The sequence below is a fragment of the Lithobates pipiens genome, unplaced genomic scaffold, assembly GCF_037356315.1.
Source record: "Lithobates pipiens isolate NorthernLeopardFrog02 unplaced genomic scaffold, aLitPip1_a1.2 Scaffold_19, whole genome shotgun sequence".
Lineage (NCBI taxonomy): Eukaryota > Metazoa > Chordata > Amphibia > Anura > Ranidae > Lithobates > Lithobates pipiens.
In genome coordinates, this window is record NW_027507764.1 from 561,157,833 (window position 1) to 561,175,925 (window position 18,093).

At 43.3% G+C, this 18,093-nt stretch overlaps 1 protein-coding gene across 11 annotated transcripts in view; it reads right to left on the minus strand.

The window, feature by feature from the left end:
* The window catches only part of CYRIB (CYFIP related Rac1 interactor B), a 252,104-nt gene that overhangs the window by 90,779 nt on the left and 143,232 nt on the right, over positions 1–18,093 (minus strand). For all 11 annotated transcript variants that reach the window (XM_077493344.1, XM_077493339.1, XM_077493338.1 and 8 more), the window contains one exon: positions 7,038–7,103. The gene's annotated coding sequence lies outside the window, so the exon portion shown is untranslated. The remainder of the gene's footprint in view (positions 1–7,037; positions 7,104–18,093) is intronic.

An 18,093-nucleotide genomic window follows, 5' to 3' on the forward strand; every position in this document is an offset into this window, starting at 1 on the left:
TACCTCTACTGGAACTGTATTCCAAGCATCAACTACCCTTTCAGTAAAGTGATACTTTCGAAGATTATTTTACAGGAAGCACAGTTGATGTTTGGAATAGACTTCCAGCAGAGGCTTCAAACATGCTTGGAACAAACATAGATCTATGCTCGGACAAAAAAAAATAAAAAAGTTAAGAAAAAAGAAAACAAAAACATAAAAAGAAACCATAAAAAAAAAAAAAAATTCCAAAACATGTACAAAATAGTAAAGAAAAAGAAAAGAAATTTTTTTTTGACTTTTTCTGCCATCACTTTTCTATGATTCTGTTATATGGTGTATGTATGTTAGAGTCAGTGACCAACAAATAATTTCTCTACCTTTAGTAGATCTTTAAATGGGAGGGGGAGTTGAGGGAGCAACTGACGACGATAATACCCCCTTTATTAAAACCCATTAATAAAGTATTATTACTGCCAAGTTCTCTGGGATTAAAGCAGAAGAGACGTAGCTGTCTGCCCACCAACATGCTGCACATCAATAGCAAGGGTTGCATGTTGGCAGACCTAATGATTCTTTACAGGATTCCCTTATTCGAATTTAGTGTAAGCTGTGTTGTCAGTCAGGAAAGTATTGTGAATGAGTGGGAGAAGACCCAAAGGATTTCAGGATGTGGGGCTCTTGAGCTGTTCACACAATGCAAGGAAAGGGAACAGAGTGGTATTGGTTGTATTTGGAGATTTCAACAGCACCTAATTCTAAAGCAATGGAGATTTACTAAAACTGGTGCACACAGAATCTAGTGCATATGCGCATAGCAACCAATCAGTGCTTAGGTTTTTTTTTTTTTGTTTTTTCTTTTTACTTCAATCATTTTTATTAGGTTTAAAAAAAAAAAAAAAAAAAGTACACAGTTACAGATGACAGTACATAAAAACATATGTGGGTCCGGGTGGTTACACAAGAATGTAATTAACAGCCAAACCCCCAACAGAGAAAGGAGGGAATACCGCTCACGACCCAATGCATGAATATGTAAATGGGTGTGGCCTTAGCCAGTAAAGTTCCAGCCACTCCCCCTGGCATGTTTCACCCCGCACACCAGGGCTTGATCACAGAGGTTCAATAGCCAGGGCCCCGACACAAGCATGGACAAGGAGTGACTTGCAGACTCACTGGAAAATTAATATCTTTTTGCGTCCAACAGGAGCATGGATTCAAGTTGCAATATATTCAATACATAATTAAATAAGGTGGGGATAAAATAAGGGGGGGGGGGGGGTAGAGAAAAAAAGAAAGGGGAGGGGGGACAGAAAAGGCGGGAGGAAATAGGGAAAAAGTTTGGGATGAGCAGCTTTGAGGTTTTATTGTCAAAAGAAAATTGAACAAGTTGAACTTAGCTGATTGGTTACTATGCACCACTGCAGGAGATTCTGTGTGCACCCGATTTAGTAAATCTCCTCCATTGTCTTAATTTTACAATTGCATTTAAAGCCCTACGGAACTCCTGTATAAAACTATGCCTCAAGATTCCATGTGCATTTGAACGGGAAGTTAGCAGATTATTGCTGTTCATTTATATAGTACAGCCACAATAAAGAATAAGTTTGTTCTCTCCACTGTCATGCAGCAGAGCCTCGTTCCCTGGCGAATGAAAACCTCCAGATCGGACTAACATGGGGCATGTCCGACTAGAGCTGAGATGGCTGCCGCTTACACACAGAGAGCAGTAGTCCTGCCCTGCTGCATGACAGCTAGAAAAAGACTTTCTAGTATGGCTGTTGGCTGCTTTAATATATATATATTTTTTTTTTATATAAGATTCTGCTAAAGTATTGTTCCAATACACATTTTGAATATACAAGTTCATAAAAAAAAAAATACTATGTAAAGTTACAAGTCACTATGATTTATTTGGACTAGGACCCTGCCAGAGGCACATGGACAACCTACTTTGCAGAACAGATGGCAAGGAAATTTTCTCACTGTAGTAAACAAAAACGACCACAAGATGGCAGTGTAGGGCATACAGGTCACAGCTAGCGCTTACAAACCATCCACCTCTACAACAATGAGAAGAGAAGAAAGGCTGTTCTTTAACTGTTCTAACACAATAGACACAAAAAAACTGCATTCATTTCTCAACTAACAGTAGTTTGTAGGCAATAGGTGCTACTGAAGAGAGGGGGGATTGTATTTTTCTTTTCCTTTTGTGATTCAGAAAGGTTTCCCGTTGAGAAAGGAAAAGAGAGATGGGGGAGGTGGTAGAGAGGGAAAGATACCAAGGACATAGAAAAAGGGGTGAAGAGGAAGGGGGCAATAGAGAGGGCAAGAAGTGAGAAAGACACAGAGAAACCGAAAGATAAAGATATATAGAAAGAAGGGGGAGAAAGATAGATGTGGAGAGGAAGGAGGAGATAGAAAAGACAGATTTTTTTAGGTTGGCATAGAGGAAAAGAGATGGATAGGAAGAGGGAAAAAAGGATAGGAAGAGGGAAGAGGGAAAAAAGGATAGGAAGAGGGAAGAGGGAAAAAAGGATAGGAAGAGGGAAGAGGGAAAAAAGGATAGGAAGAGGGAAGAGGGAAAAAAGGATAGGAAGAGGGAAGAGGGAAAAAAAGGATAGGAAGAGGGAAGAGGGAAAAAAAGGATAGGAAGAGGGAAGAGGGAAAAAAAGGATAGGAAGAGGGAAGAGGGAAAAAAGCATAGGAAGAGGGAAGAGGGAAAAAAGGATAGGAAGAGGGAAGAGGGAAAAAAGGATAGGAAGAGGGAAGAGGGAAAAAAGGATAGAAAGAGGGAAGAGGGAAAAAAAGGATAGAAAGAGGGAAGAGGGAAAAAAAGGATAGGAAGAGGGAAGAGGGAAAAAAGGATAGGAAGAGGGAAGAGGGAAAAAAGGATAGGAAGAGGGAAGAGGGAAAAAAGGATAGGAAGAGGATAAGTGAAATGGAGAGGATGAGTGGAGAGGCAAATGGAGAGGATGAGTTGAGAGGAAGAGGGAGAAGCAAATGGAGAGGAAGAGGGAGAAGCAAATGGAGAGGAAGAGGGAGAAGCAAATGGAGAGGAAGAGGGAGAAGCAAATGGAGAGGAAGAGGGAGAAGCAAATGGAGAGGAAGAGGGAGAAGCAAATGGAGAGGAAGAGGGAGAAGCAAATGGAGAGGAAGAGGGAGAAGCAAATGGAGAGGAAGAGGGAGAGGCAAATGGAGAGGAAGAGGGAGAGGCAAATGGAGAGGAAGAGGGAGAGGCAAATGGAGAGGAAGAGGGAGAGGCAAATGGAGAGGAAGAGGGAGATGCAAATGGAGAGGAAGAGGGAGAGGCAAATGGAGAGGAAGAGGGAGAAGCAAATGGAGAGGAAGAGGGAGAAGCAAATGGAGAGGAAGAGGGAGAAGCAAATGGAGAGGAAGAGGGAGAGGCAAATGGAGAGGAAGAGGGAGATGCAAATGGAGAGGAAGAGGGAGAGGCAAATGGAGAGGAAGAGGGAGAGGCAAATGGAGAGGAAGAGGGAGAGGCAAATGGAGAGGAAGAGGGAGAGGCAAATGGAGAGGAAGAGGGAGAGGCAAATGGAGAGGAAGAGGGAGAGGCAAATGGAGAGGAAGAGGGAGAGGCAAATGGAGAGGAAGAGGGAGAGGCAAATGGAGAGGAAGAGGGAGAGGCAAATGGATGGAGAGGAAGAGGGAAATGGAAATGTAGAGGGGAAAAAAAAAAACACAGATGGGAAGGAAGAGGGGAGAGAGGAAAAGAGATGAAGGGGAAGGGGAAAGTAAGAGGAAAGTAAGATGAAGGGGAGCGATAGAGAAGAGAGGGATGGGATAGAGGGGGAAGAGAGCCTCTCCCTATAAAATGTGAGAAGCATTAGCATGAAGACCTTTCTCACAGCCCACTCACTGTCTTAGAGGTTTGAATCTGGTCAGTGATGCAGCAAGCTGAGAGGAAGTTGCAGAGAACAGACTGTAGGAAGTGGTCCCATCCACCCCACATGTAGGAAGATGTATGGAATCTGTCTGAAATTTGTTACACCAAACTCAGATTACGGCAAACATACTGAACATTGTGATGTTACCACAGCTGCAGTGTCTGTGGGACAAGATTAGCAATTCACTGACAGATCTAACTTCTTGCCTAAAACTGCTCTTTAAAAAAGCCAGAGAAGGAACTTTCATTAAAGTGGAACTCCAGCCAAGTTTTTTTCCCCCCATTTTGGACAGAGTGGTTAAAGCGTTAGAGGCTCAGGTTTTTCCTAGTCAATGATGTCTGCGCCAGCCCTCACTTCCTTACCTACTCACCGAGTCTGAAAGGGTGTCACCGAAATCAGTGGAAATCTACCAGTGTCACAAACAGCAATGAACACTAACCAGCAAAGTAATCAATTTAAATGACTTGTTCTAAGCTGAGATATGCACAATGTGGAAGAAGTGAGACTTCCTCAATACAGAACAAGAAGTAGATGTCACAAAAGCCGTGTACATTTACATGCCTGTACAATGCTAGTTGGTGGTTTGTAGACAGAGCGCCAGGAATTGAATTCTGTTCTATTTCTGGTTTGTGATTAAAGAAGACCAGTGACACAAGTAAATATTAATTCTTCAAGTAACCTGCTCAGCACAGAATCACTTAGTTAAAAACACTATTTTCTGCAAATATATAATCGTTCGGATGATCTGAATCACGCTCTGAGTTAGTACATATTGCGGTGATGTATGAACCAGTGGGGCAAACCAGTGGCGAGGAGCAGGAATGCAAACAGCAAAGAGGATACGTTTCAACAAACGGCCACCAGAAAGGTAAGTATAGTGACTCCTCCTTTTAGTCGGACATGTAGTTCTATACAGGAGGGCCTGTGCTGACAGGGTCACTCTGGAACAGAACAAGCCGATCCAAAAAATAAAAGTGAATGGCTTCCCCCATCCATACAATGGAGGTGGATGAAGGAATCCTCTCTGATGCGTTATTGTATTCTGACAGAGGGGACTCCTCCACTGTCAGCACACACAGCCAACTGGCTGCAGCACTTACCCAACAAACATTTCCCAACAAGCCCTTCGTGAGAAGCTGACCATCAGAAGGAACGTGAGCAGACATAGATGGGACAATATTCAGCTGATCCCTTTAAGAGAAAAGCCAGCATTGACTGCCAAGTAATTAGCGTTCCAAGCATCAGGTCCGTGGTAACTTTTGGCAACTTGTATACTACTTTCAGCACACGCTTCTTTTACAAAACACTGGGATAGATACAGTGCCCTGCAAAAGTATTCACCCCCCTTGGCTTTTTACCTATTTTGTTACATTATAGCCTTTAGTTGAATGTTTTTTTTTAAATCTGAATTATATGTGATGGATCAGAACAGAATAGTCCAAGTTGGTGAAGTTAAATTAGAAAAATATATACATAAAACTATTTTTACAGAAATAAAAAAAACGTATAATTGTCATGTGCATATGTATTCACTCCCTTTGTTATGAAGCCCATAAAAAGCTCTGGTGTAACTAATTACCTTCAGAAGTTACATAATTAGTGAAATGATGTCCACCTGTGTGCAATCTAAGTGTCACATGACCTGTCATTACATAGACACACCTTTTTAAAAGGCCCCAGAGGCTGCAAGACCTAAGCAAGAGGCACCACTAACTAAACACTGCCATGAAGACCAAGGAACTCTCCAAACAAGTAAGGGACAATGTTGTTGAGAAGTACAAGTCAGGGTTAGGTTATAAAAAAAAAAACATCCAAATCTTTGATGATCCCTAGGAGCACCATCAAATCTATCATAACCCAATGGAAAGAACATGGCACAACAGCAAACCTGCCAAGAGACAGCCGCACACTAAAACTCACGGACCGGGCAAAGAGGGCATCAGAGAGGCAGCACAGAGACCTAAGGTAACCCTGGAGGAGCTGCAGAGTTCCACAGCAGAGACTGGAGTATCTGTACATAGGACGACAATAAGCCATACGCTCCATAGAGTTGGGCTTTATGGCAGAGTGGCCAGAAGAAAGACATTACTTTCAGCAAAAAACAAAATGGCACAATTTGAGTTTGCAAAAAGGCATGTGGGAGACTCCCAAAATGTATGGAGGAAGGTGCTCTGGTCTGATAAGACTAAGATTGAACTTTTTGGCCATCAAAGAAAAACGCTATGTCTGGCGCAAACCCAACACATCACATCACCCAAAGAACACCATCATCACTGTGAAACATGGTGGTGGCAGCATCATGCTGTGGGGATGTTTTTCAGCAGTCAGGACTGGGAAACTGGTCAGGGTTGAGGGAAAGATGGATGGTGCTAAATACAGGGATATTCTTGAGCAAAACCTGTACTACTCTGTGTGTGATTTGAGGCTAGGACGGAGGTTCACCTTCCAGCAGGACAATGACCCCAAACACACTGCTAAAGCAACACTTGAGTGGTTTAAGGGGGAAACATGTAAATGTATTGGAATGGCCTAGTCAAAGCTCAGACCTCAATTCAATAGAACACCGGTGGTGAGACTTAAAGATTGCTGTTCACAAGCGCAAACCATCCAACTTGAAGGAGCTGGAGCAATTCTGCAAGGATCGCAGTAGTAAGATGTGGCAAGCTCATAGAGACTTATCCAAAGCGACTTGGAGCTGTGATACCCACAAAAGGTGGCTCTACAAAGTATTGACTTTTGGGGGGGGGGGGGGGGAATAGTTATGCACATTGACTTTTTCTTTTATTTTGTCCTATTTTTTTATTAATTTTTTCCTATTTTATTGTGAAGGAAACAAACATCTTCAAAGTTGTGGGCATCTTCTGTAAATTAAATGATGCAAATCCTCATACAATCCATGTTAATTCCAGGTTGTGAGGCAACATGAAAACACGAAAAATGCCAAGGAGGGTGAATACTTTTGCAAGGCACTGTCTATTCTCTTTTCTTGCTAAGACATAATAGAACTGAGGCAGAAATGGGAAACACACACACAAGCTGTAAAGGAACGCGGGTCCCGGCTTGCAGCTCTCTTTGGATAAGCTTTACGGCACGCTAGAACATTTCTCTATTAAGCAACTGAAGTCCTGAGACAGCTGAACAAATATTTACCAGCAGATGAGAGGCTCTTCAAGTGGTTGGAATCCCCTTTACACCAGATGAGGAGGTGCGGCGGATCTAAAATTAACAAAAAAAAAAAAACCCAGGTGGTCAGTCAAGCATGAAAAAGGCACAAAATCAGGTATACAGACCTGTCTTCAGTCATACACTTCACAATGTATACAATGCGATCCATGCAGTGTGAACAAAAAAAAATTGCCACCATTAACCCGCAAACATTCTCATTGCTTTGTCATGCCATACAAGCACACAGATGTTGTCAGGAAAACAAGTTTTCAGATATGGGGAGGGAAACCATAAACAAGGGTCATTCAAACTTTACAACTCTTTCAAGTGAGTTTTTAAAATTTAGTTTTTTTCTGTATTTGTTTGCTAGAAAAAGCCCCCCAAAAAAAAAATAACACACAGCAAGCAGGTTTTAAATTATAAATCCAATAAGGGTACAGAACTTGATGCACATCATATTCAATTTAACTGTCCAGTTTAATAGCCGACACCCAGAAACCTATGCTATTAACCACTTAATGACCAGGCCTTTTTCTGACATTTGTTGTTTACAAGTAAAAATCTGTATTTTTTTATAGAAAATTATTTAGAACTCCCAAACATACATTATATATACATACATACATATACACACACACACACTATATTTATATATATATATATATATATATATATATATATATATATACACACATACACACATACATACATATACACACACACACACACTATATATATATATATATATATATATATATATATATATATATATATATATATATATATATATATATATATATATATATATATATATATATATATATACATATACATATACACACACTTTTTTTTTTTGCAGAGACCCTGGAGCAGGGGTAGGCAACCTGGGGCCCTCCAGCTGTTGTGGAACTACATTTCCCATGAGGCATTGCAAGGCTGGCAGCTACAATTACTCTCAGAGGCAGGATGGGACTTGTAGTTTTGAAACAGCTGGAGTGTCCCAGGTTGCCTACCCCCTGCCCTAGAGAATAAAATGGCAGTCGTTGCAATATTTTATGTCACACTGTATTTGCGCAGCAGTCTTTCAACTTTTTTTTTTTTTTTTTTTTTTAAGGAAAAAATACACTAATTTTTTACAAGTTAGTTGTTTAGAGTTACAGAGGAGGTCTTGCACTAGAATTATTGCTCTCGCTCTAACAATCAAAACGATAACTCACACATGTGGTTTGAAAACCGTTTATATTTGTGGGCACGACTCACGTATGCGCTTGCTTCTGCGCGTGAGCATGGAGAGATGGGGTGCTTTAAAATGTTTTATTTTACTTTACTTTTACACTGTCCCCTTATTTTTTTTTTTATCACTTGTATTCCTATTACAAGGAATGTAAGCATCCCTTGTAATAGAAATAAGCATGACAGGTCTTTATTGAGAGACCTGGGGTCAAAAAGAACCCATCTTTCTCATTTACACTTAAAGTGGTGTACCCCCTAAAAAAAAAAAAAAATTAAAAGTCAGCAGCTACAAATACTGCAGCTGCTGGCTTTTAATAATCGGACACTTACCTGCCCCGGGGTCCAGCGATGCGGGGGAACGAAGCCCCCCCCTCGCTCCCCGCTCCGCTCGCGGCGCCGTCATGCATACTGTGGGCACCCGGCTGTGGCTTCACAGCCGGGCACCCACTGCGCATGCGCGAGCGGCGCAGGGCGCCGTGATACGCCGTACAGTCACCTGGGACACGTGACAGGTTCCAGATGACTGTGCGGCGCAAGGGGAAGTGATGTCACCAGCCCGGGCAATGAAGAAGGCAGACTACGAGGGACCCCCTAGCAACCGGTATTTAGAGGTGAGTAAAAAAATTTTTTTTTGCCAATTATTTTTTTTTGATTTTTTTAAAGAATTTTAAGTAGTTTTATTTTTTGGGGGGCAACACCACTTTAACAGAAAAAAAAATAAATAATTAAGGCCTCATACACACGGGCGTTATAAAAAATGGCCTGTTAAGCTAGTTACATCTGGAAAAAAAATCAGCGTTAAAAACGCAATTTTATTAGCGGTTTGCTCTGGCGTCATTTAACAGCGTCAATGTTAATGCTAAGGCGCGTTTTTTTAAAAACAATATCTAATCACATTATAAACATTTTTACAGCTCAAAAACGCTGGCGCAAAAAAAAAACGTCGGTATAGCGTTGATGCGTGTTAATGTGCGTTTTTGCGCGTTAGCGTCAAAACTGCTCTAACACTGGAGCCTCTGAAGGCGCTGGTTCTTTTTTTTTGGAGCTTAAAAACGGCCATGCCTGTTACAGCTCAAAAACTCCATGGTGTATATGAGCCCATTGAATAACATGGAGTTGCCTTCTTAAGCAGCAAAAAAAAGCTCAAAAAAGCTGCTGTAAAAACATCCATGTGTATGAAGACCGACTTAAAAAAAAAAAAAAAAAATTTGTAAATCTGCCCAAGAACAGAAGGGACGTCGGAGGTCACTCCGGTCCTCCAAGGGCATAGAGTTGAGTTGGGGCCATCTTGCCCTCAACTGACTTCCTGCCTAGCCATCGGCAACATCGGATCGGTTACAGGCTTACCGACTGCTCCAAGCACCTCTCCAGCCACCTATAAAAGTGATCTCGCAGCGAATTCGCTACTGAGATCACTTATCTAAAAGCCAGCCACCCAAGGGGAAAAAAACTAAACCGGGGTTATTGCAGCTAGCGACTGCCATAAGAACAATATTTAACGCCAAAATAATGACATACAATCCCAGTTAGATGGTCGGCAAGTGGTGAAAATGTTCCATTACCACCCAAACTACCACTGACCCTGTAAAAAAAATAAAAATAAAAAGATAAAAAGAAAAACCCGTACCACTGGATAGAGAGAAAGATGGGATGAGCTGTTGAGGTTTTTAAAGTGTCGCCTAGTGATAATTTTTTTGCCATTTGGCAGGCACACACTATTTTAAGGCTTGACATATCTGTATTTACTCCATACAGTCTTATCTTTTATATTCAAAAGAAAACAGAGATTATATTGCATTTGTGTGCACTGAAATAAAAAAAAAAAAAAATTGATTTGATAAACAGTTGCGCACGAACACCACCATCATGTTATTCTATAAGCCAGGGATATGCAATTAGCGGACCTCCAGCTGTTGCAGAACTACAATTCCCATGAGGCATAGCAAGACTCTTAGAGCCACAAGCATGACACCCAGAGGTAGAGGCATGATGGGACTTGTAGTTTTGCAACAGCTGGAGGTCCGCTAATTGCATATCCCTGATATAAGCCTTCTGCTTATATTCTGCTTATATTCAGAAAATACCGCATGTCATGTTTTGAAGGCATTCAGTCATTTTAAAATCAAAAATTTTAATATTCTCCAGCAGCGACAGGGTTAAAGTGCTAATTAAGCATTCCTCTCGTTTTAATTTGGTACTCTGCATCCACAGCAGCTCTTCCTTAACAAAGTCACAATGACGATCATATGTAAGCTTTCCCTAAAGAAGGCAGTTGAACCCTTTTTCATTTCTTCAGGAAGACAACTGCCCTGAGGATACATAGAAATCAGAGATTTCAGTAATGAGGTTTAACCAGTTTATGAGGCCGAGCTCCCGCCACTCCTCCCCGCTTGTGGTGGTGGAATGTGCACCTTTAGTAAATGCATCTACTCCCTGGTGCAAGACGTTACATGCTAAGCCTTACTGCCACTTGAACTTTTGTATCCGAAGTGTACCTATAACCTGTACATTGTGGAAGAACCACCTCTTAAAGAAGTTAGTGGGCAGTGCCTCTGTAGGCGAGCGACGCTTCGAGGGTGTTATACTGTAGTTACTGGAGAGAGAATCTCCTATTGGTTCACACAACAAAAAACGCACCCCAGATCCATTCCTGCATGCATGTTTTTTACGCATTCCAGATGCATTTTTTATCTTTTTTTTCCTTTCCCCCACTGTACTGGGGTTTAGTGCGTTTTTGATGGGTTTTACTGCGCTCCAGTACAGTCCAGTGCAGGAAAAATGCAGCATGTTCTACTTTTTTTTCCCCCTGGAACGCCCTGCAACTGACCGCATTGTTGTGAACTATGTCATTGGAACACATACAGCCTACTTTCCAATAATTTTTTTATGCAGGAAAAAACAAACACACACTGGACTGCACTTGGTGTGAACGGGCCCCCAAGGGTAAATTTATAGATGTGCATCTGAAGCCCGATTCATTTCCGGATTGCGCTCCAGAGGGTACAGTCAGTGAGGACGGGTTGCGATGGCTCATCACCACCTGTTTTAACCCCATTTTTGTTGACATTTGCGCAGTTGCTTGGCATTTGTGGCTTTTTCCTATTGACTTAAATATGTAGTGTTTGGCATTTATTGACGTATAACACGCACCTTTTCACCCTGAAAATCGGGTGCAAATAGTGCGTGCGTGTTATACGCCGATACTTCAATTTACTGCAAATGGGAGGGAACGGGACGAGCGCCCTCAGATTGCATACAGCGAGAATCTCCTTTTTACTCAGCGGCCTCTGTAATAGGAAGTCCTGTCTCCTGGGCCGGCATTGGACCAGTGTTCTATCATAGAAGACGGTCCAGGAGGCGGGAATTTGTATTAAAGAGGCCGCCGAGTAAACAGGGGATTCTCGCTGTATGTAATCTGACGGCGCTCATTCCGGTGCGCAGTCAAGTTGGAACAGGAAGACGCCATCCTCAAACTGTTGCCACAAAGTTGGGCACATGAAATTTTTCCCTTCACACATGAAAGCTTTCCCTTCACTGGAACGAAGGGGCCAAGCCCAACTACTAAAAAAAAGCCCCACATCATAATCTTCCCTCCACCAAATTATTTGGACCAGGGCACAAAGCAAAGTCCATAAAGACATGAAAGTTTGGGGTGCAGGAACTTTATTGGCCTGCAGAGAATTCTAACCTAAACCCGATAGAACACCTTTGGGATGAATTAGAGTGGAGACTGCGAGCCAGGCCTTCTCGTCTAACATCAGTGCCTGACCTCACAACTGCTCTTCTGGAAGAATGGTCAATCATTCCCACAGACACTCCTAAACCTTGTGGACAGCCTTCCAAGAAGATTTGAAGCGGTTATTGATGCAAAGGGTGGGCCAACTCTATATTAAACTCTACGGACTAAGCCTGGGATGCCATTAACTTTCAAGTGCTTCCTGCACTACTTTGGTCCAACTTTCATGCAACTTGAGGGTTATAGACTTCAATATTAACCCTCAAAGGTTGCATGAAAGTCGTACCTGAATGTTAGGGGTGCAACGGATCAAAAAACTCACAGATCGGATCCTTTTTCGGATCAGCAAATAATAAATTAATTAGCAAAAACCTGTGAAAATTCCACCACCATATAGTCCCCACTGTAATAATGCCCGAGTATGGCAGGGTATGGCAGAACATGGCAGAGTATTGCAGGGCAGGGGTTGACAAATTTGCTTTGAATTTAGGAGCCAGTTGAAAAAGTTAGGAGCCAGTTTAAAAAAAAGAAAGAAAGAGTGGTATGGATTGTCAGCTCCCGGGATAAGGCCAGTCATTTTCACCTTCTATCCCTAACTCACAACGGAGCACCCAGTCAATAACTCCAATGTATCGCTGTTATATCAGGGTTATGGGCTGACCAGAAAGAGTAAGGCTGGCAACAGATGGAACTGGTTTGGGACTGACAGATGGTACTGGTTGCCACTGGCAGGCACTTGGAACTGCCGGTTGGCACTGGCAGGTGGCACCGATTGTCCATGGCAGGTGGCACCGATTGTCCATGGCAGGTGGCAGTGGTTGGTGGTGGCAGTGGTTGGTGGTGGCACTAATTGGCGGTGGCACCAGTTGTCGTTGGCAAGTGGCACCAGTTGTCGTTGGCAAGTGGCACCAGTTGTCGTTGGCAAGTGGCACCAGTTGGCACTGATTGGCGGTGGCACTAGCTGGCACTGGCAGGTGGCACTAGTTGGCACTGGCAGGTGGCACTAGTTGGCGGTGGCACTGGTTGTCACTGGCAGGTGGCACTGATTGGCGGTGACACTGGTTGGTTGCAGGTGGCATGGATTGGCGGTGGCACTGGTTGGCGGTGGCAGGTGGCACTGGCAGGTAGTGGCAGGTGGCACTGATTTTCACCGATAGGTGGCACTGATTTTCACCGATAGGTGGCACTGGCTGGCGGCGGCACTGATTGGCAGTGGCACTCGGCACTGGCAGGTGGCACTGATTGGGGGTAGCACTGGCAGGTAGCACTGATTGACGGTGGCACTGGTTGACGGTGGCACACTGAGCACTGTTACTGAAAAGTAACAGAGGAGCTGTCAGAATTGAGCTTAATGTCGGAATGGGTGGGACCCAGCCAGGGTGTGAAACTGACAAGTAACAGAGGCAGATCTGTCAGATTTGAGCTTGATGTTGGGGTGGGCGGGACGCGGCCGGGACTCAGCAGCTATCAAACATCAGCCAACGATTAAGAAAAGGGGCGGGGCCACATACAAGTAGCGGCCCACCCAGATCCCACTGTCTGGTGTTTGATAGCGGCCGGGTCCTGCCCACCCCCGACATCAAGCTGAAATCTGAGATCCTCCTCTCTCTGTTGCTTCTCAGTTTCACACACTTAGCGCGGCGCTTGATGCTTGCCAGAGTCGCTGAGTGTGGAGGAGGGAGGAGGACGGCAGTCAGTGTTAATGCGCTGCATGTCTGGGGCATCAATAGTGAGTGGGCTGGTGGCAGCTTAGGCGCCAGGTTGCGATTTCTGGTCGCATTGGCGACCTGGTGCCTGGGGTTTGTCGAGCCCTGTTGCAGGGTATTGGCAGGGTATGGCTGGCAGAGTATTGGCAGGGTATGGAGGGATGGCTGCTTCCACCCGATCTCTCCCCTCCACTGTACAGATTAGTACAGAAAGGGGAGAGAGGAACTGGCGTCATAACATGACGCCGGTTTGTTTACAAGTGATCGCTCCGTTGTAGCGATCACATTGTAAACGGCCTGGGTGTAGAAAGATGGCCGCCGCTTCGGAGCTAGGCCGAAATCCACGGCCTTTCCCAAGGACGAGACCGCGGCAGGTGCCGATCCGAGCGGGGTGACCCGTTCGGGTCACGGAGCGGTGACGATCCGTTGCACCCCTACTGAATGTTATACAATGTAACAGTTGTGCATCAGTTGTCCATTATCACTGGTCAAAGCCAAAGTCCTAGCCAAGTTGCACCCATCCAAAGTTGCATCAAAGTTGCACTCCAAATTCAAAGCAACTGTGGAGTCCTAAAAGTTTGAATGGAGCCAAAGGCCAGTCATACATGGGTCAAATTTCAAACATCTTATCTAAGAATTTTCATTAGAACTTCACATTATTACTGGGGAGCAGCAATGGTCAATTTTCACACGGCTAATACATTTGCGTTATTGGGCATGTTGGAAATTGAAAAATTAACAATTTTTTAATCAATGATGGGAGAATCGTGGGAGAAATAGTCAAAAGAAAAATGTGCATGAGTGCAAGAAAAGAAAATTCCCGGCCACAAAAATAATTTTCTGTATCAACATGATCTGACATTAAAGGCTTGATTGGTTGAATTTCAAAATCAATGGTGGCACCATGGGATCACAAAAAGAATTGCTGATTTTCTAAAGAAAATTTGTGTGGAAATTGACCCATGTATGGCCTGCATTAGACTCAGTTCACGCTGCTAGACCAGAACACGCAACAACTTCTTCCCTATACAGGGGATGCAGGTCCTCTGATGTCATCAAGACCAATGCAGGGTACATAGCGAGAAAAAGTCCACTGCTGGTGCGAAGGGGAGCGCAGAGCAGTCCAGAGAGCAGAGGACTGAGTAAAGTTGCTTTTCCTGTCCCCTAGACCAGTGATGATGATCCTTGGCACTCCAGATGTTTTGGAACTACATTTCCCATGATGCTCAACTACACTGCAGAGTGCATGAGCATCAAAATGTAGTTCCAAAAACGTCTGGGGTGTCAAGGTTAGCCATCACTGTCCTAGACTTTGTAGTTGGGGTTTAAACTCCTCTAGACAGTCATAAGATTATTTATACGGCTTTCACACCAAGCTGCCCATAGCGTCGGCGGTAAAACTCTGCAATTTGACCGCTACCGGGGCGCTTTTACCTCCCGCTAGCAGCCTAGAAAGGGTTAAAACCGCCCGCAATACTCCACGATATCGACGTTTTGCTGATGGTATTGCAGCGCTGCCCCATTGATTTCAATAGGGAGCAGCGGTGGAGGAGTGGTAAACACACCGCTCCAAAGAAGCTGCTGGCAGGACTTTTCCTGACGTCCTGCCAGCGCACCGCTGTAGTGTGAAAGCCCTCAGACTTTCACACTGGAAATAATGGAGCAGCAGTTTAAGGGCGGATTGCAGGCGATATTTCTAATGCTATAGTGCCTGCAAAACGCCCTCGGTGTGAAAGGGGTCTTACATTAAATTAAACCTGCCAGGGTTTCATTGATGGTGAACATTGTTCATTTTTTACGTTAAACTTCAATTTAGTTTTAGTCATCGTCTTGACTAAAATGCAATTTTTTAGTTTGAAGTCATATTTTAGTCATCTGAATTGTTTCAGTCATATTTTAGTAGTTTAAAATAGTGTTATTTGCATTGACAATTACCACTGATAGTGAATAGGCACCAAGCAGCGGACAAAAACTGCCTGCTGTAATAAGTGGATCTCAACATCCATTGATAATCCTGCCCTCTTCCACAAGTCCTTATTGGTCAGTTGGGCTACCAGTCATAGCAAAGTACCAATAGAAATGTGCAGTAGGCAGACAAGCTTTAAATATTAAAATATCAGGATGCTACTATTAAGCCTACTGTGGTGAAACGCATCAGTGAGGGCAGCTCCTATGGCGGTTACGTGTTGTGTACTGGTCGTGGTACAATAAAGTTTTATCAAATGATGACATCGTCATCGTGGGCTTGCTTTTCATAATCTTCCCAGGACTGAGAGCGTGGATGGGCTCCTTGGCTGGCATTCAATACAAACCCGGGGAAGGAGAGGTGTGAATTCTGGAGCAGGTGCCCTTTGCTTGAAGCATTCATCATACAGAATGCTGCAGGTTTCAGAGCACCTGGGAGGCTGTAGAGAACATGTCATGGTATATATAGGTTAGAGTACTAGCATACCAAAGAGTTTTGGATAGAATGGAGAGGGATTAGAACACCTGTCAGTTTTTATTATTGTCTGTGCCCCCATTAGGGAGCTACCCCCTCTCTATTTGTTGCTTTTTTTTGCTGCTGCTGTTTGGGGTATAAAAGAGAACCTGTATTACTCTAAATCAGGGCTTCTCAACCAGGGTTCCATGGAAGCCTAGAATTCCTCCAGAGGTTGATAGGGGTTCCTTGAGCACTGAACAATATCTTCCTCTCAGATAAGATCTGTTGCCTTATAGCCTTTAGGTAAAATCTCCATTAATAGCTGTAAAATATTGTAATTATGAATAGATTTCATTTAGCTTGTATCTATGTAAGGAGTAATATATGATCTTCACAGAAGTCTCTGTTAGATCAGACAATACGGTGTCTAGGCTTGTGTATCTTAACAATGGGACCCAAATCTCATTGTTCTATACATATTCACTTCAAAGGATCGCATGTTTGGATATGCAATGAAGGGAGGCCAACCCACAATCAATACTTAACTTCCTGGGAAAAAGTCAAGTGAATCTCTTGCTCAGAATAGTCACAAGAATTTGCATTAAAGGGGGGTGTCTTATGCAAAGTTTAAGGATTGGAGATGTAGCCAGTGTTTAACCAAGAATCGAGAAGCCCACCAATCAGAGCCACGCCATGCTAACCAATGAGGCATCAGCCTGTAATGATATACACAGACTAGATGGGAGGAAAACGCACACTCTATGGCAGAGCAGTCACGTGACTGGAACATCTATGGGAATGGGAAATCTCCCTTGTACTTGTACCTAAATATGTTGGTCTTATGTATTTTCTGTCCTAATGTTTATAGATTGTTTTAAGGAATATACTCTGTATTCCTTCATGTAATCCATGATTTTTACCCTTTTCCTGTACACTTAGATAGATTGCTGTGTATTAGTCTAGGCCTACTTTACCATATACCAAAACATTTTTGTTATTGTGTTAAAGCTTACACTCATGGTCAAAGAACTCTTAACCCAAATCATATCTCAGCGATATTAAATCTCAAATATAGCATACAGGTAACAGTTCCCACTAACACCATTGATCTTTCTAGCTATCTGTAGGGGGTAATTCTTCCCAATAAATAAGTGTAAAGCCTTGCACACACGGTATGATTGTTGACCAACCGGGCGTCTGATTTTTGTCAAAAGAGCATGTGCCAGGATCTTGTCTTGCATACCAACGGTACACAATTGTCGTGTCGCAAACACGAACATAGTGAGGTACTACAAGGAATTTCAGCTCTTGCTCGCTACCCTTCTGCTAATTTTGGGTTTGGTGAGCATTGATTCCTAGCATGCGCATTTGTACTTTTGACTTTTGTGTGACGGATTTGTGTACTAACCATACAAAAAACTGATGTAAAACCGTTATCCGCCGAAAATGTACTAGCCTGTTGGCCGAAAGTTTGACAATTGTCAAAAGGAGCGTACCGACGGTAAGATTTTAGGACAACAGTCTGTAAACAGACAATCCCCTGCCAACAGTTGTACCATGTGTACGAGGCTTTAGGCAGGGTTCACACCGAGTCCTGGTTAAAACGTTATTGCACCTGAATTGCACACTGGTTCACACTGAGATCTGCAATGTTATCAGTGTAAAGGTAATGACAACCCCAGAACGGGGGGGGGGGGGGGGGGGGGTGAACTCTACAGTGAAAAGGGGGAAAATCCTGCAGTTGATTCATTCCCAAAAGATAGACGTAGCACTCCTTCAAGAGACACTTCCCAAAGTGGTTTCTGCATGTCAAATTTCTGATGTTTTACCTAGTAATTGCAGAGGACAAAACTAGGGGGGTAGCTATCCTGTTATCAAATAACTGTAAATTCACACCGCAGAGAGAATATAAGAACCTAGAGGGCAGATTTTTGCTAGTGAAGG